The following is a 15,692-nucleotide window of genomic DNA, read 5'->3' as shown; positions in this document are numbered from 1 at the left end:
GTATATCTCTGTGGCTGTGTCCAGCACTCACTGGGCAATAGGGATCAAGAAGTACAGAGAAGAGACCAAGTTGAAGATAAATTTCTAGGAGATCCCAACAAGCAAATGGCAGTTGATATCAGAGATTTCTGAACTTACCAAGTATTCTATTTACACTTTTATTTTAGTTCAATACTATATAGTAACAATTATTTGTTTCTATGCCTTGCTTCTCCCACAAGGACATAGATTCACTTATTAATTCACCTTGTACCTCAGTATTTATCACACTGCTCTGCACACAAAAATTTCATTTCAAATGAGTGAATGAATATATAATTCACTCAGCCATGCCTTAATCATGGATGAGAGGAGAATGTAATTAATTCATTTAATTATTGAATACTTTCTACACACTGGGCAGTGCCCTAGTCACTGGAAATACAACAGTGAAAATGATAGGGGTGGGGACAATAAGAAAGTAAACAAGCAAGATAATACCAGATAATAAAAATGATAATAGCTAATATTGCGTGAGTCCTTATTATGTGCCAGGTCCTGTTCCATTTCAAACGGATTTTAAAATTTAATCTTCTCAAAGTCCTATAAGGGATGGGGGTGGTGATGGTAATAAATTCTATCAGGGAAATTAAACAGAGTAGCAAGTGACTCAGGGGCAGTGGATCGGAACTTTGGGGAGGATGGACAGAGAAGGCTCTCCAAGGTAAATTTTGTGCTAAATTGTGAAGGAGCAAACTACACAGAGATCTGGAGGAGGAAGGTTCTGTGCACAGTTCAAGTAAATTAAAAATCATGGTTTTAAATGCTAAAAGAATAAAGCCTTTTCTTACATACTGTAACTGGTATTCAACAGCCTTCAGATACACCGCCCATCAATCCCCCTGCAGTCAATCAAACCAGCAGCAGTTGATTCTTGCACAATGTAAGGTTAGGGCAAAAAACCTTTCAACTTACATTAAAACACACACACAGCTCTTGTGGATGGGGATTGGGGAATTATATCTCCTTTTTTATCACTAATGTGTGGTAAAGATCACCAGGAAAATGATATGAAAACAAGTATTTTAAAATACATGGGTTTGGAAACAGTAACAAAAACAGCAAATGATACTGGTATACCTGCCTTAGCTGCTTACCTCCTTATGCTAAATATTTACTGAGAAAGTTCTCAAGAACAAGCAATTATAAGCCATTTTTTAAAATTCATTTTTTTCTTTCATCTATATAGGTAATTTGCAATAAGTCATATTGACACAAGTTTCTACTCATTGTCAACCATTTAGGGCAATTTGGCTGGTTTGAACAGACCAGTTCACAATTTTACTTCTTATTTCTTCCCTTCCTGTTCTCAAATGGAGTTTTTGATGAGACTCTGATGGCTACAGGGAGAATGGAAGGAGTTCATCAAAGGTTCAAATACCTGTCTGCTCTTGAAGGAGACTCCACCTTCCAGAAAAAATTTTCATACAGTAACCAGTAAAATAAATCTGTGTAGAAAGTCCTTTCAAATTGGAGACGGGATGAAAATTAGAACTACTACAGGAAAGCTGAGAAGGGATCTTATAATTCAGGTGCCTGTTTACAAATGAAGAAAGAACAAGTGTCTCACCCAAAATTGCAACCTTGATGTGACGGGCTTTTTGGCAGCCTTTCTTTTTTCTCTGCATACCACGTTTGCCAGCCTTTTGCATTTATAATCTTATCTACATATTTTGACCATTTTAATTTAAAAAGGAGGCTTTGTAATATAGTTTCAAGTCTACATATAATTACAGTCTATTGTCTTAAAAAGCAATGGTTTAATTGTGGGCAAGTGTTTAGCCAGGGGAAAGTAAAAACTGTTATTCTACTTAGCTTATTGAATTAGTGAAGAAATCAATTTCTGTCTGAATTTTTGTTAAATGTGATGTGCTTTGACTAGTAGAATTTACATGTATATAGAAGTAAAAAAACAAAACAAAACAAAAACAAATAAACAATGCATATTAAAGGGCCCCTGTATATCTGTATTATCTGTTTAACTTCCTATTTTCACATTACTTCCACTTCCACAAATTAAAGTGCACAATCCCAGAGAACAGTTAGGACTTTGCTGAAGGATAGTAGAGACAGCAGTAGTTTAATTGTCCTTAGAACTCTTGTATACTTTCTAAGAAATTAATTATTTTCTAGTTTTTATTTCTTTGTGCCTATCTATTTCATCTGGCACATGGTCAACTGTTGTCATTCCTTCTGCAGTTTAATATTAATACAAATACTGTTTCCAGAACTTTATGGATCTCAAAAGTCGGAAGCTACTGACCATTCTAGATTATCTTCAGTTGTGGGACTCTTTTGTGTGTACATTTTAATATACCACTCTTAATTTTAAGTGGGCCTTGCAATTGTTTTGGTTCCTTCTGTGATATAATTGTGAGATAGCCCGAGCTGTGAGGAGAGTAGCTGTGATCCAAAGATGTGAGTTGAGTGACATACCCAGTAAACTACAAGCCAGTGTTGGAGCCTTACTTCTATCCTTATCTCCAAGTCATTTGGCTTCTCTTAAGTAAAGAAGAGCCATAAGAGTTTGCTAATACAAACCATTTGAATATCAATATTTTTCCATATAAATAATTTTACCAGTCTAATTTTTAAGTTTAGGTCTTTTTCTTAACTGTTTGCTTAATTTTAAAGTAGAAGTATTAAAAAATTGGCTTACAGATTAACCATTTTGATATAATTTATCATTTGTAAAAGATTTTCCTTCCCCTTTACATTTCCATTTAAGTGAGGAGTTAGGGAAGGGAGTGACTGCATTTTAAAGATTCTCTTGTGTTAATAAATGGGCTTGCAAGGAGCTCCTGGCAACAGTGAACCTCATATTTCATTTAAAATATGATTTACAAATATATGATTTACTGTATTTGTTCAGTTATTTAAAATTTACTGAGTACTTGGTAATATTAGGTTGTTTTGAGGATTATATAAGTAATACATAAAAGGCTTTTTGGCACAATACCTGCCATATGGAAAGGACTGAATTAACGTTATTATTGTTGTTATTACTATTATTTTTGCCAGATCCTGTCCTAGGCACTGAAACTAGAAGATAAAATGAAACAATTTCAAAGGGATCAAAACCTGGTGATGAGGCCTGTAGGGATGGAGTTACAATTAGATTTGTTATCTGAAGAAAGAATTTTGTCTGATTTTTAGGTTAAATCCAGATGCTTCTGCCAGTTTATGCTTCTACTCTTTAAAGTAATACCTAGCTCTACAAAATTCACCAAGGGTTACAGAAGGATGACTAAAAGATAATATTTACTGCATTTCACCATGACCGAGCATTAAAGCCCAGAATGCTCCAGTTTAAAAAGTTTTACTGTGCTTTCCAGGTTTTTGATTCTATTTTATCCATAACATCTTCCATATCACTTCAAAGGAAGCATAACTGGAACACAACCACCAATTGTATTTATATTAAGCTTCATCTAGTTGGTTATCAAAACACAAATCTTGCTTTGATGAAGAACTTTTTAGATTTGTTTTTATTAGCCAGTGTAGTGCTTAGGCAGATTTGTGGAAAATGAGTACCTTCCAATTTTTTGAAAATCTAAACATGTTTTAATAGTTTGTTTCAACAAGTTTTTCTTTCTGTGTTTTAGAAGCTAAAGGCATATAACTGATTAGAAGATGAAAGAAACCCTTTTCAGTTACTTTACTAGTTTTAGATTTATCTCTTATGGTAATTTATAGAGAACCTTGGATACCTTAAAAACATTTGAACTAATTTTTCTTATCTCCTAAAATGGTAATATTCAGATGTGGAACAAAACCTTCAAAAGTGCCTGGCTTTGATTTCAAGGAGATTGAAAGTACATTTTAGAAAACATTTTCAACATTAAGACAATGCTTGTAAAATAACCTGTGCAGAGAGTGTCTATATCTGCAAGCAAGATAGTTCCAGCTGTCTGCCCCTTGGGATCTAAGCCCCCTGTCAATCAGAAACAGTGGACATCGCCATCCCAAAATTCTCAAGATTGAGGAATGAAGAAACGTAAGGGGGGAATGCAACTATGAACTAAAGTAGACTTATTATTCTAGCAATGGAAGAACTTATGTCATTGATATAAAGGCAGTGACCACCAGAGGTTCTAAGGGGAGGGAGAGGGAAGAATAGGTGTAACATGGGACATTTTTGGGACATTGGAATTGCCCTGCATGACATGACACTGCAATGATGGATACAGGCCATTATACATTTTGTCAAAACCTATAATATTGTGTGGTGCAAAATGTTAACCAAAATGCAAACCATAGACCATGGTTAGTAGCAATACTTCAATATGTACTCCTCAATAGTAACAAATGTACCACACTAATGAAAGATGTTAAAGTGGGAAGTGTGGGACAAGGGAAGGGGTGGGGTATATGGGAATCCCCTGTGTTTTTTTTAACAGGATGTACTGGGGATTGAACCCAGGACCTCATACATGGGAAGCAGGTTCTCAATCACTGAGCTACATCTGCTCCCCATCCCCTATATATATATTTAAATATTTAATTTATTTATTTCTTCCACTCCTTGTTGTTTTTCACTTGCTGTGTCTGTTTGTCTTCCTTGTTTCTTTTGGAGGCACTGGGAACCGATCCTGGGACCTTTGATGTGGGAGGGAGGTGCCTAATCACTTGAGCCACCTCTGCTCCCTGCTTCTTGTGTCTCTCATTACGTTTTTTCCTTCCCATGTCTCTTGTTGCATCATCTTGTTGTGTCAGCTCACCATCTTCTTTAGGAGGCACCGGGAGCCTCTGCTCCCTGCTTTGTTGTGTCTCTCGTGTTTTTTTTCTTCTTGTATCTCTTGTGTCAGCTTGCCATGCCTGCCCATTGCACCAGCTCTCTGTTTTCTTTAGGAGGCACTGGGATCTGAACCAGTGGCCTTCCATGTGGTAGGTGGGAGCCCAGTCACCTGAGCCACATCTGCTTCCCCCTAACTCCTATATTTTTGATGTAACATTTATGTATTCTAAGCTTATGTAAAAATAAAAGATTAAAAAAGAAAAAAACCCTATTTAATTATAGTTTACCAGAATCTTAATAGAAACAGTATCATGATCACTATTTCTTCCAGTTAAATATTGGATTTTTAAATAATAGGGTTCTTTCCTTTTAACAGTTGTCTCTTGGGTGGTCTATAATATTAACTTTGCTCAATATGCTCAGGAGATTTGTATTACAAATTTAAGCAAAAGAAAAAGCAAAGCATGTTTTTAGTGACATTGTTTGGAGTAAGAAAATAAGATGGCTCAGTGAAAATGCCAGGAAAATGATTTATCTTAGCTAGAAAATTCTACTGCATTAAAAATAGTCCTGTTATTACTTCATTGGCTTCTTCTACAAAAGAGTTTGTAAATGCAATTTTACAGTTCCAATGAAAATAAAAGGATATTCTTCCTTTTGCATCTAAGCATGGATCATTTCAAAAAAGAAAATTTAATACACTTTCATTACCAACAAGCTTTAATGAAAGTCTAATGGATATTTGTGTCTCAGATTAGCTCGGAAATTTTTGGAGGCATTCAGAAATTCATGAGCATACTACTGGGCAATTTGAATGCTTTGGTGGAAGGCAAATTAGAGTCAGAGATCTCGGTGAAATCCTGGATCCATCGCCTACTAGATGTTTTACTTTGAGCCAGTTGATTAAGCTCACTAAGTCTCAATTTCCTCACCTGTAAAATGAGGAAAGAAATAACTTTAGAATTACTTTGAAAAGAAAGTAAAATCTATTAAATAGTGCATCTAAAAGGTATTTTATTAGTTATATCTGGAATCTTTTTTCATAAACACAGTTCTTCTTCAGTAGACCAATGCCATCTGACATTGAATATAGCTCATAGGATGAAGTAAATAGTCTAAGCCTGGGGCTGACAAATTGTGGTTTTCTGCTTGCTTTTGTAAATAAAGTTTCACTGGAACACAGCTTCATTCATTCATTTACATATTGTCTATGGCTGCTTTTACACTACTACAGTAGAGTCGAGTAGCTATGGCAGAGACACTATAGCCCTCAAAGCCTAAAATACCTTCTGTTTGGTCTTTTACAGAAAAAGTTTGCCAACCCCTAGTCACAGCTACTGTTGTTAGGAGTTGTTGTTTAATTGATATTATGAAACATCATGGTTTACACAAATGGGAGGATCCACTTTAAGTGAGGTGCCATAGGAGTAGGCTTCTACAGCATTACTTAGCTATTCTCAGGGTTAACAAGAGGAGTCTAAGAATTATCTGTAACTAGCTATGAGCTATCCTGTGGAATAGCTGGGAATAACGAAACCTAGGACACTCAGAAGGGGATTTGGACAGGACCAAAATTCTTCCTGTGGTTCATTTCCAGGTTGGGGAGAAGTTATAGACTAATGTCAGATCCCACCATATGGAATCCTTTGCCAGTCTACAGTTATGGAAATTGTTCATTACACAGTGGGAATGCAGTTATTCTCAACAGGTCTTTATATATCATCCTATGTCCTGAGTTAAAATATTTGTATCAGGTATTATGACATAAAGACTCTGGATTGAGTGGATTTTAGCTGGTTGTTAGGGTGAACTTTTCAGATGCCAGACTGGGCAAAATTAGATAAGACTGTGTGTGCACTACAAATTATCTGAACATTTGAAACCACATTCCAGATAATTTAATAATTTTGATCAATTTAATATCAGAATTGTTGCCCTCTTCTGGAAGTTCTGAGGAGTCTCTTTCGTTTTTCATTTGGGTAAGTGATATTCAAACATCCCAGTGGCTTTTTTTTCTCCTTAGTTGGTCTTTGGGGAATTAGACAATACATTCATCATTCCCGCAAGATGTTTAGTGCTTTAAAATTTCCAAAGTGCTTCCATTTACACAATTTCATTCAAATATCACAATCACCCTGTCTTAGTTTCTAGGCTGCTATGACAAATACCACACAATGGGTTGGCTTAATCACAGGAATATATTGGCTCCCAATTTCAGAGACTAGTGAGTTTCTTTCCTCCTGGTATTGGTAGCATTCTGACTAGCTGGCTGTCTTTGGGTTCCTTGGCTTTCCCATCATATAGTGATATTCTCTCCTTTCTCTTCTGGGTTCTGTTCATTTCCAGCTTCTGGCTCCCCTATGTGGCTTTCTCTTTATAAGACCTCCAGTAGGATTAAGACCCAAACTGGTTCATTTGGCAATACCTTAACTAAAAATAACATTTTTAAAAGGTCCATTTACAGTGGGTTCATACTCACAAGAATGGATTTAGATTAAGAACATGTTTTTTTTCCTGGGGTACATAACTCAATCTACAATATACCCTAGGAGTTAGAATGATTGGAATTATTTCTGTTATACAGATAATTAAAAATTCAGGTTCCAAGAATTCAAGCCACTTGCTTAAAGCTAGACAGCTCTAAAAGGTGAAGGATGGACTTGAATTTGTCTTCTGACTTCATAGCTTGTGTTTTTTCTGCCCTGTCACTTTGTCTGATGTTTCTTTCAGTCAAATTTATTGAAAAAAAAAAAAAGGATAAAATGTAACATCTCATTAGCTTATAATATAAGGGTCCTATGATAGATCGAATTTTGTACCCCAAATTGAACATGTTCTTAATTTTAACTTGCATGCCTGTGGGTGTGAATCCATCAGAAACAGGACCTCCTGAAGATGTTATTTTTAGTTAAGGGGTGGCCCAACTGAATGACTGACTGTGGGTCTAATCTGGATTACTGGAGGTCTTATAAAGAGAAAGTCACAGGTAGGATGCCCAAAGCCAGAAGTCAGCAAGAACCTAGAAGAGAAAAGAGAAGACATTGACATGTGATGGGATAGTCAAGGAACTCCAAGGATTGCTGGTAAGCCAGGATACTGTTTATTTTGGGAGAAAGTATGGTCTTACCAGTGCCTTGATTTGGACTCCTGGCCTCTGAAACTGTGAGGCAATACATTTTTGTTGTTTAAGCCAACACACTTGTCATAGCACATTTGTTATAGCAGCATGGCAAACTAATACAGATCCAGAGGATAGAACATAGAGAATTTTACATCAGAAATAAACATAAAGGTCAAGCAAACCAGAGGTGGCAAACTGGTGGCCTATAACTTTCATCTGGCTTGCAGAATTTTTTTTCCTCCACCTACCCACCACTCTGCTATTTTTGCTGTCTGTGTCCATTTGCTGTTTGATCTTCTGTATCAGTTTCTCTTTATTTGTCTTCTCTTCTCATTTTCTCCTCTAGGATTCACTGGGATTTGATCCTGGGTACCTCTGATGTGAAGAGAGGTTCCCTGTCACTTGTGCCACCTCAGTTCCTGGTTTCTGTTGTGTCTTGTCTTGACACTCCCCTTTGTCTCTTTTTTGTTGCATCATCATCTTGCTGCATGGCTTTGTGTGTGGGCACTGGCTTGCTGCTTGGGCACGCCTTTACCGGGAGGCCCCACGGATTGAACCTGGGTCCTCCCATATGTTAGATGGAAGCCCAATCACTTGAGCCACATCCACTTCCCTTGCAGATGTATTTGGCTTAGCCTATGCAATATTGGCCTGTACATGGTTTTATTAAAAAACAAACAAATATGGAACTAGCTACCAATTAATAGTCCTGGTTTCCAACTTCTCTGGAAAAGTCAGAACATCTGGAACACTGTACCAATATTCCTCCATGACAGCAGGCTGGATTTAAATAACACTGTCTCCTTTGGAAGGGGTATTTGCTTCCAGTTTCCACCAGTTTCCTCCCAGCCAAACCCCACTCTAATCATTTAAAGTAACTTTCTAGCTCCTATAGGCATTTGAGTTTGTGACCCCCAATCTAGGATAGAATGCTAACTTTGCCAATGAGGAAGTAAGACTGGTATTAATAAAATAATTGGGCTGTAGCAAGGTTAGGACTTCTTTTCCTAAGACAGAGCCCCTTCCTGGGACCATTGGTATCACATCCAGATTATTCATTATTACTGAAGAAAAATGGAACAGCAAGGAAACAGTAATTAGACAAAGTGATGCATACTTTTTAATGTTTTAGTGAGGTCTGCTATATATTTCATATTTATACCACATGAACTAGAGTTCAAATATGTCATCCCATCACCAGACTAAACATCAGATTATGTATTCTAGGTTTCAGTTCAAAAGACATGGTCACTATAAATTGAACAAATGGAAGTTTATTTTCTTATATTGAAGAAGTGATTGGAGGATGCATTTTAGAATGAATTTAAACCCAGGGACTGAGTTTCAGTTTGAGAAGTAGAAACATATTTCTACATCATGTGTATTGGAAGCATCATCAGGTATGTGATAGATGTCTCCTTGTGGAAGGCCTCATGTTGGGCAATAATGTATGTCAAAGAGAAAATGAGGGGAGGAGAGGTGATGGTAGATAATCTTGAGTGTAGACTGAAAGACTGGAAAGAGAAGCACAGGCTGATGACTGGCATTCTCTATTACAAGGAGAAATATGAAGAGGCTGAGTGAGTGTAGGTGGTTTGAAGAAATTGATGGTGGGATCTATCAGTGATAAGAAAGGGTGTCAGGTATACAAATGGCTGAGTGAAACACAGTGTTTATCAGTTTTTCTGAAGTTTAATTTCTAGGATGGATTATATAATTCAAATCAAAGGGGATAAATTACTAACTGAGGAACTTGCAAAAAATAACCACAATAAACAATGAAATGTTGAGATTTTTGTTTTTAATGAACTTTTAAATGCATAAAACAAATATTAAATGAAAACATTTCCAGGTAATTATAATTACTGTCCTTATTATTCATCCAGTAGCTATTTAGAATAGTTTGCTATGTGTAAACATACTAAGAAGTGGGGAATAGCCAACTATAAAATTACTAGTCCCTGCTTACAGGTTGCTTTCAACCTGCTTAAGAAGTAAGATATGAAGATATGAAAGGTTCTATACAAGACAAGCCCATGTGAGTAAATATTTGTGCAATTCAGGGATAGAGATATCACTTCTTTTGGCTTGATCTGGAGAAAGGCTTTCTGAGGAATGAGGACTAGGGAGCAGAAATATTAGAACGTCCTCTCATGAACTTTAACAAATATGTAATACAGGGTGTTAATAATCGGGTGGGTTGAGGGAAAAATACACCAAATGTAAGATATGGGCTAAAGTTAATAGTAATATTTTGACGATGGTCTTTCTAGTTTGTAGCAAATGTTTCACAACAATGCAAGGTGATGGTGGTGGGGTGATGTATGGGGGGAGCCTTGTGTGATGTAATGCATGTTTGTTTTGTAAATTCATTACTTTTACTATACACTTATTGTTTATGTATGCTTATATATGAATGTTATACTTCAATAAAAAATTTTTTTAAAGGCTGGAAAAAAAATAAACTATACCTTAAAGCTTGGGTGGGATTTGAATGGTAGAAGTTTGTTTAAGGAGGGCTAATGGCAGAACAAAGGCACAGCAGCAGGGAGCTGTTAGGAGACAAATGTGACTAAAGTACATGAACTTCCTAGAAGGGTAGGAGAGAGAACTTGAAGTTGGCAGGTGTTGAATTGTGAAGGGCTTTGATTCCCAGGCTAGGGAGTTTATGTTTTAAAGATATGGTTTCCATAGTTGACCAAAGGAGTTTGGCACCAAGATTTTAGTAGATGTTTTAAAGTGTTGTTGAATGAATAATTCCTGGTGGGGTTCGTAAAATGCCTTTGTGAATAGTTTTAATTTAGCAGACAGTTTGCTTGAGAAAGAATCACAATCTTCTGAAGTAGAAATAACTTGATACTCTCCTGTAAGTTTAGGCGTATCATAGGATGAGCAGAAACCAACAGAGGGCAAAGGACAAATGTACAAGGGAATGTCTACTGGCTACAAATAATAGTTGGAAAATGTTATTTTGCTGGAGATAGTGTTGAGTCTAGAATGTTATTTTATTTTCAATTTTTGTATATACTTGTGGGAATCACCTTATAATGGAGTCCTTATAAAGTCTCTCTTGTTATGAGGCACTTGCTTAATTACCTTATTTTGAACAGCAGAGTGCTATTTGGAGAAGACACATTAGACTGAAATGACCTCAGTCAGTGCTATTTTTATTTTCTTCGAGAGGTGTTTTGACATGATGAGTATAAAAGGAGGCAAAGAAATTTAATATACTTTCTGTTAATCCTGGAGGTATGAGTTTGCAATTGCAGGTGCAGGATATAATTTTAAACATGCCTTTTAAAGTAGTATCATAAGTGCTTATATTGTGGATGTCATGAATATATACTTCAGGACAAACGGAAAACAACTTTCCCTTAATTTTAATAATTTTTTATAAAATTTAATAAAATTTCCAGTGAAGGTAGATTCAGAAAGTTTGTCTAATAATTTAGACAAATGTCAAGATATACATTCTGGAAAACTATTTGATAACTTAAAATTTGGTTAAAAATGGAGAGTCAATAAAAATGCTTCATGTAATTTGTAATACTTCAAAATTAATATATAATTTTATAGAATGTGTATTTTAAAATATGGACAATTAAATATAAAACCGTTAGGTGTGAACAAATAATAATCATGGAGGGTCATTGTAAATCACCTTTATTTTCATTACCCATTGTTCTTTTAAATAAAATTTATTCTGTGCTCCTAATTATTCTCCTTGTTCTTGTTTGGAAGTTAGGTATAGCCTCATGACCCTTCCATACTCTTAGGCAATAAAAAGTCCTCTGGTAGGTCATGAAACACAGTCTTGGTTTAGTAATTACTATGTCCAGTCCAGGGTATTTGTCCCAAACTTCAATCTTTATTAAAGTTAGAACTTCGCCTTTCTCAAGGTGCAAGCCTACTGCAGACTGGTGGTCTGCAGTGGGAGTAGTGTTGGAACCTTCTCTTCCCTGCTCATGGCCTCTACTATCTCTATGTCTCTCCCAGAGTGCTAACCTTGAAGCAGAGTGTCAGCGTGGCATGTAATTGGAGAGAGGAAAGTTTGGGGCAGGAGAGTTCTCATTACTTTCTATGAGTTTTGGAAATCTATCACTAGGGATCTCTCATCTTACTTTTCTTACATGGACAAATGCATTTCTTCTGACAGGTCCCTCCTGTCCCTTCTCTCAGCTCCCAGGCTGCTGACAGTACACCTCCAGTTTCCTTTTGCTGAGGCCCCTCATCTCACTTATCAGAATTCTTGGATAGGATCTAAGCTGACACTAGGCTGGTGCCCCTGGACTGTACCATCATAGTCTGGGAGAGACACAGATAGCCCCTGCCAACAGAGTAAGGGAGGGGTTAAGGGAAACGAAAGGGAATGTTGAAAAACCCCTTGCTACCAGGGCAAATCCATTAGTGCCCCGGTCTGAGGGGACAAAGAGAAGTGGTGGTAGAGCCTGGAGAGGGCTCTGTCTACAGAAGAGGCCTGCCCTGCTGGTGTTGGGGACTTCAGTAGAGCTTCTGCTAACTCTTAACCAGTAAGGAAGGAACAGGAGCTAGAAGAATTTAGTACCCATTCTCTCTCCCCCCTTCCCATGCTCTTCTGCTGGTGTCTTTTAGCCAAACCTCGCTGAAAGTCTGGTTGACATAGTCTGTAGAGGTCAGCCTCTGAGGTACAGAGCAGAATGGTAAAGGGTGGAGAGTGGATCTGGACTGGTAAATGGGAGATAGCACACGTGTCAGCTTCCTGTTTGGTCCATAGGACCTTCCACTTGTGGTGGGAGTGCAGTTATTTCCTGAGCTACAGCCCTTCCTCTGCTGCCCTGGGTTGCTTCAGCCACATGCTTTTTCTGCCCTTTAGTGTGAGGCCGTCAGGTCTCCATTCCACCTTGACTCTCAATCATCCCGGCAACACAAAATAGCTCTAAGTAATTTTATTGAAGCTCCTTATACTAGACCTGAGGTGAATTCCCCCGCCCCTCTCTCTTGCAGGGAAAACAAGATTGACTGCACCAATAACTTTCTCCAAATTTCTCCAACAACCTACCCTTTATGTCCTCAGTGTGGGTGAGGAGGAGGAGTTAAAAGCCACAAAACTGTAATTTCTTGCACAGTGGTTTCATGCCTCATTCTGGAATGTACTAGCTACAGGCTAGGGCAGGGGTTCTCAGGGGTCTGTGACCTTGAATCAAAATTCAGAAAAGCATTATTCTTGTGGGGATGTGTTGGTGTGGGTGTGATACATTTATTAAATGATATATAGTATGTGTGGACTTAGTAAAGGGGTCTGTGGTTTTCTTCTAACTGGCAAAGGGGTCCATGGAACAAAAAAGGTTAAGAATCCCTGGTCTAGGGACTTCAGCAGAAATAGACTAAATTAGTTCTATTTGAATATCCTGTTATAAATGTCATATACAATCCATATCCCTAAAAGTTTGTCTATTTGGGTTAGAACAAACTCAGTTTTTCAGAAGTCTTCTCAGTGGGAAATGGGGACAATTGCTTTATACTTGGAATCAATTTATATTTGGGAATATATGACATGTTTTCTCAGAAAAGTTTTCTGATTTTGGCTTTAAATAGCTAAAACTTAAAGTAGGTAAAAGAAAATATTTCAAAATTTGCTAAGTTATGACTATATTAAAGTTCATTGTGGAAATATTCTTGTTAAATACTTGCTAAGTTCAATAGAGTATCTTCCTTAGAATAAATAATTTCACATAATTACCTTATACTTTCTATTTTGTTCTGAATGTGAAGGCCTAATTTTTGAATTTCTCTTATAATTAGTCTTAAGCCATTTTCTTTCTCATGTAAATGATCATCATGAAGCAAATGTGTTCAAGGGAGCTTATCTGGTCAGAGTATGAGTAGAGAAAAGAGGATCCTGTCAGCTGTATGCAGAAGCAATGTATTAGCTATTATTTGTCAAAGCATTCTCCTAAAGCTTGCTCCATAATTTTCAGGTTCTAAAATAGTTTAGTGGCTCTCTGAACAGCTTTAACTTGTGACACATGTCCATGACTTTCATGAAATGCAAATATTAAATTTTATCTCATCCTGTGCAGATGTGTTGTCCTTTTGTGCGATCTCTTATTACTTCAACTTTAAAAAAACAGACAGGCTTTTCTGTTACTGATAGTTTCATGTGACTACCATCTTAGGTAAAGTTTTTCCTCTTCTCTCTTGTGAAATCTCCTAAGAATGGAACCATTTGGAGAACCAGACTGTTAATTTTTTCCCTTTTCTTCCTTTCTCCTCCTTTTGTTCTTCTAGAAGTATTTCTCGAGGTGCCGTGCTCTGTGCCAGGTATTATATGAGGTATTGGGGAATCTGAAATGAAAGGCAAAGTCCACATGTACAAGGAGATTACTGGCTAACATAAGAGCGAGCAACAGGTGAATAAAAACTATAGCATAATTATATATGTATGATAGGAAACACATGGTATAATGAGAGGGGCCTAAAGGATGACTCAGTCTGAGTCTTGAGGGCTTACTAGGCATTAGCCACACAACTGAGAAAAGGAGAGGAAGCCCTGGGCAAAGAGTATAGCATGGAGGGTTAGGACAAGAGATCCCTGACATTTGAGGAGCCAACATTCTCAGTTAGCTATTCCAATGGCAATGGAACTATGGTAATTTTGCTGAGGCCTAAATTTGAAATGTACATTCTGGGTGATCAGTGTGCAAGAGCAAATAATTTAACTGATAAATGAGCCTAGTGAGCCTGGCATCTGCTTCTCTGCTTGGCTTTGTCTTTGGCTTGGCATCAAAGATGCAAAATCTCCTATGAAATGAATGCAAAAAAGTTGTGCCTTGATGGAAAATGGCCATATGTGAGCTGAAAACATAAATTGTCATATGAGTATATGCACAGGAAACATGTGACTTTTGATGCAAATGTGATTTTGGGGCAAAATTGGTGCCAATGCCTATGCACACATTATTGTATTTGGGAAATGGGGATGATGCCAAGGTCTCTGCCTAGAATGGGGGGGAGATGGGGGTGATGCTGCATTACATCATGTTGTTTGAGGAGATAAGGGAATATTGGAAGAGGAACAGGTTGGCAGAGGGTTGGGGTGAAGTGGGAAAGGGAAAGGAGGGGGACAGATAAGATGGAAGGAGATGATGAGTTCTGTTGAGTTTGAGGTGCCTGTCAGTAGGATTTATGAGTTTAGTATTCAGAGAGGTCCAGGCCAGAAATGTGGGTTAGAAAATCATTGGTGCTGCTTGGCAGTGGAAGCCATGGTTATGGATGAGGTCATTTAGGGAGAATGCACAGAGACACTAGGAGGCAAAGGATGAAACTGGAGGAGAGACCGAAGGAATGGCCAGAGAGGTAAGCCAAGAGAGAATGGGTTCCAGGAGCTAGAAAGAAAACCATTAATTGTTGCTAAGGTATATGTAAATAATGCAAAGTGTTGGTTGGATTTGGAAGCTACAAGGTCATTGGTGACTTTGGTCAAGGCATTTCCAATGAAATTGTACTGGAGAAAACATAATTGCAGTGGGAAAATGAGTGAATGGGATATATGTACTGTGGATTACCCTGGTTCTTTTTTTTGAGGGTTGGAGAGACCTCACCCAAAACAGTAAACTGGGTAGGGAAAGGAATTGTAAAAGATTAGCAGACCCAGACTGTAGAGAGCACTCATAGCCAGGTGGGGTGGCCAGTGCTTCCCAACCCCAAAGAGGCAAAGTTCCAAAATAATACCAAATTTTAAAAAAGTTTTGTATGTAAGCTATTCAAGATTTCTCCAGCACTGACTAATACAAACCATGAGCTGGCACTTTTAGA

At 37.4% G+C, this 15,692-nt stretch overlaps 1 protein-coding gene across 7 annotated transcripts in view; it reads left to right on the top strand.

Moving 5' to 3' along the window:
- Positions 1–15,692, top strand: part of PLCL1 (phospholipase C like 1 (inactive)) — a 355,116-nt gene that overhangs the window by 177,166 nt on the left and 162,258 nt on the right. The gene's annotated exons all lie outside the window — the stretch shown is intronic.

This window comes from Dasypus novemcinctus, chromosome 7 (genome assembly GCF_030445035.2).
Source record: "Dasypus novemcinctus isolate mDasNov1 chromosome 7, mDasNov1.1.hap2, whole genome shotgun sequence".
Taxonomy (NCBI): Eukaryota; Metazoa; Chordata; class Mammalia; order Cingulata; family Dasypodidae; genus Dasypus; species Dasypus novemcinctus.
The sequence above is the reverse complement of the archived record's forward strand: the minus strand, read 5'-3'. Positions and strand labels throughout refer to the sequence as shown.